Here is a 4,649-nt window from a genome sequence, read left to right on the forward strand (position 1 = left end):
ACGGAGGCCGAACTCCCTAAAGAGTACGGCAGATATTCAAATTGGATCATGCATTTCGACGGCTCCAAGATGTTGGCCGGGCTGGGGGCTGGTGTCATTCTGACGTCCCCCACAGGAGACACAGTTCAATACGTACTACAGATTATGTACACAGACTCCAACAATGCAGCCGAATATGAGGACGTTTTACATGGTCTCCGGATGGCAGTATCCATGGGCATTCAACGCCTAGAGGTGCGCAGGGACTCGAACCTCGCAATATCCCAAATAAATGGAGACTTCAACGCCAAAGATCCAAAGATGGCAGCTTACCATAACGCCGTCCTAAAAATGTCAGCTCGGTTCGAAGGGCTTGAATTTCACCACATAGCTCGGGAAAATAATCAGGCGGCAGATGTCCTGGCACGCATCGGCGCAAAACGCGATGTAGTCCCCCCCAACATATTCTTGGAAAGGCTGTTCAAGCCATCCGTAGTATGGGAAGGGGAGCCACACAACAACAGCCCGACCCAACCGCACTGCCCGACATCGAACATTCTGACACAATCGGCGGCTCTGCCAATGAAATAACACCCTCAGCCCACGTAATAATGGCCGTCATAGCCCCGTGGATAGAACCATTCCTTGCCTACCTTACTAGGCAGGAACTCCCCGAGGACCAAAATGAGGCACGCTGCATAGTGCGGCGATCCAAAGCCTACAAAGTCCATGAAGGAGAGCTTTATAACAAAAGCACTACCGGAGTCCTTCAAATGTGCATCTCCGAAGAGGAAGGGCGGGACCTCCTGGCTGAAATTCATGCCGGACTCGGTGGTCATCACGCTGCAGCTCGGTCCCTTGTAAGCAAGGCCTTCCGTACAGGTTTTTATTGGCTGACGGCTCGGGCTGATGCCCAGGACTTAGTCCAAAAATGCACCGGTTGCCAGCTCTTTGCAAACCAAAGCCATATGCCACCTACTGCCCTCCAAACCATCCCCATCACTTGGCCTTTCGCGGTCTGGGGGCTTGACATGGTTGGACCGCTTAAAGGCGGAACCCACAAGCACAAATAATTACTGGTCATGGTGGATAAGTTCACCAAATGGATAGAAGCCAAGCCTGTTAAGACAGCCGAATCCGGACCTGTGATAGACTTTATATCCGGGGTTGTACACCGTTACGGCCTCCCCTAGCATCATCACTGATAACGGCACGAACTTCACGGCCGACGAGGTAAAACTCTGGTGCAAAAACATGGGCATCAAGCTCGATTATGCTTACATCTATCACCCACAAACCAACGGCCAGGTCGAACGTGCAAATGGTCCTATCATGAGCGGCATCAAACCCAGGTTAGTGCGGTCCCTCACGGAATCTAACATGCACTGGGTAGAGGAGCTCAACTCCGTACTCTTGGGGCTGCGGACCACACCAAATCGCACCACCATATACACACCATTCTTCATGGTGTACGGCGCTGAGGCAGTTTTGCCTTGCGACATAATTCATGACTCACCTCGAGTGCGCATGTACGAAGAAAGAGAAGCCGAGCTTGATCGCTGGGACAGTTTGGACGCATTAGAGGAGGAGCGTGACGTGGCAAAGGCCCATTCCGCATTTTATCAATAGCAGGCTCGAGGATACCAAAGCAGAGAAGTATGGGCCAAAAATTACAACGTTGGCGAACTAGTTCTACGCCTGCCGGACAAGAAAAAGGACAAACTCAAGCCCAAGTGGGAAGGTCCCTTCATCATCGACCAAGTCCTGACTGGTGGTGCATACCGCCTGCGAAGTGCATCGGATAACCGACTCGAGCCGAACCCATGGAACGCCGCCCGCCTCCGAAGATTCTATTCCTAGCGCCGGATCCCGTGTTCGTCTCCTTACTCTGTCCATTTTTTATATATACCTTCTGTCATACATTTCTCTCCCTCTCTCTCTCTTCCCCTCTTACAGCCTTTAGAGGCTCACAAAGTGACGCGCTATCCGTGCTCAGCAAACCTGGGGGCTTCTTTCGACAGAAGCCTACTTCTACGGGCTTCACGCCCAACACATGTGTCAAACTTCCGCATGTACCTTTTATTCACCACTATATGCATCGATATGACTTAAGTTTTGGCCAAGCTGGGTTGCCTGGCTCCTATGCTTACTCCTACGTTCTCGATTGTTCGGCTAGGCGGTAAAGGGAGCACCTCTGCGATTGTTACTGCCGGGTCAGCCGGACGTGTACCTCAGACTGGGTGAAGCCGGAAGCTAGCGTTCTTAAGGGAAGATTTGGTCGGTGAACTAAAGACGGTCTTTTTTATTTTTTCCACGTGCCCCCAGATGTTTTTCTGCGTTTCTCTTCGCAGCATGGACATGCACTTTAGGGCATGCCTCCCAGGGAAAGGAACCCCTAACGGAACTATTCTCCCTAGAAGATGTTTCTTACTAACCATGTAATACAACATAACTAGTCAGGCACTTGTCTGTTCATGCCACAATGACCCCTACGCCTGGTCTCCACGCATTCCCCGGTTCCTATATAACCGCATGGGAATTCAGACACACTCCAGACCGTCAGGTCCCGAGGCTGAAGCAAAAAGGTCGGCCATGACAAATGATCTACAATCCGGCTAGAAGGCATTATAAATGTCAATTAAAATTACATAGTCATTTTGACTGACTGTACTCCTCCTCAATACCATCTAACAGGCTATCCAATTTACAGTCCTGCTGGGAATACTTTGCGGCCAACTCCACTTGGCCGTATACTAAGCTCACAGGGATCTCCTTCCCATCGGGCCCTACAGGACCAACCTCGGCCATATGGTTGGGGTCGGCTTGTGAATATCGCGTCTTCACCATGGCCCAGGCCTCCCTAGCGCCTTGACGGCAGGCTGATATCTTCCACAACTAGAATCACTGCTGTGCTCCCCTCAGCTTCTCCGCAAGCTCTCCAAGACCTTCGGGTGTGGAGACGGATGGCCACAGGACTTGGGCGACGCCTCGCATCGCCTGCCGAACTCGATCGAGCAATTGCAAGAGCTCGGGAAGAAGGTCACCCATAGAACCAGGCATCTCCTCTGCAGGACGACCTGTTAACATACCTACGGATATTGCTCTGTTAATCAACGGCACTGCCGAACTTTCTTTTAAAAGGTTCGCTCAAGCACTTACTAAATATGCCGCGCCGAAGCTGTTGATTCTCCTTCACGGAGTCTGACAGCTGGGCACGAACATCTTTTAGCTCGACGCCCAGCCGGGTGTTGGCATCTTGGAGAACGTTCTTCTCCCCCATCACCTTTAATAGCACCCTCTCACCATCCTTTAGTTGGCGTTCGAGGTGTTGCCTTTCCGGATTCAATCCGGCGCCATCTGCGATTTTATTTGTCAGATTCGCACACAAGCCGCGCTTCACCACATACTTATCTTTCGAAACGAATATTACCAGAGGGGGTCTCCTTAGGCTCCCCTGTGGCGGCTAGTGCGGCCTCTAGTTGGGCTTTGCACTCTTCCAGCTCCTGGGTCAGTAGGGAATTCTTTTCTGTAAGAACATGCATTTCAAATGATCCTTAAACCAGTTATTCTAACTGTTTTCAGTCTCGGGGGCTACTGCTACATATATATTTATCAAAATTTTCTTACCCGTATGTCTTTTACATATTGCTCCGTGGCTCTGGCTAGACCATTTTGAGCGGCACGGAGGTGTGCATCTCCCGAATTGAAGGCATCTAATGCCTCTTGGGAGAAGCAAGCGTCGCGAAGAATTGTCCGGCGACGCCTATGGTTCATGGCACTTTCCACCTCTGAGTTGGTGGCAGATAACCCGTCCGCATCTTCCGTCGGAGGAACGTCTAGCACACGCCTTGCGTTCCATTCCGCCCCCGGACCAGGCCTTGAAGCCTGGCTGGTGGAGGCACGATTAGCAGCCTCTCCGGATATAGCCCGGCGAGGTCTCTTCGTCCTGAAAAGGGCACGAGTGTCAAGTGTGCCTCGAAGGTATAACAACTGGGATAAAGGGGCGCGCCATACCTTCGCGTTGATGCCTCGGTCCGGACTGCACCTCTTTTCTGCCCATGGGGCCCTGCGGCCCCTGGTTGGTTTGTCGCCACAGGTTCGGCCTTCTGCCTCAGAAACCTCCCCTGCAAAGTTTGGTTGCAATCAGGAAATTAAACACGCATGGACAGATCCCTGTCCGGGGTACAAGGACTTCGGTCTCAGGTACCTGGGGTGTTTGGATTAACCCTGGGTAATCGGCCGTAATGGCCACCAAGGCGCTGTCCTCGCTCAATTGATGGAACACTCCATCAATTAACTCCACAGATATGTCCGGATCCTCCTGAGAGGCCGGGTCGAGAGACCGTCCTGAGTCCTTAGGTTGTGGAGGCGGGCTGCTTATGTCCTTTACGGCCCGGCGCAGTTCCCGCGTTGAAGTCATCAGACTAAGTATTTAACAATGGGAACACTAAACAGATGAGCAAGTAAAAGCGACCACTTACCCAGCTTGGGGGATTGTGCATAGAGAATCCACCCTGTGGGTTGACGCGGAGAAATTCCTCCTCTTCCCCCTTGTACAAAGTGGACAAGATCTTTAATAGAGCGGCAACTGAATCTGGCCCTTTACGGCCGTAGCGGGTGGCGTCGTCCTCCCCGTTGAAATCCCACATGGGGTGGCTTCTGTACTAAAG

The sequence above is a fragment of the Triticum urartu genome, chromosome 1, assembly GCF_003073215.2.
Source record: "Triticum urartu cultivar G1812 chromosome 1, Tu2.1, whole genome shotgun sequence".
Lineage (NCBI taxonomy): Eukaryota > Viridiplantae > Streptophyta > Magnoliopsida > Poales > Poaceae > Triticum > Triticum urartu.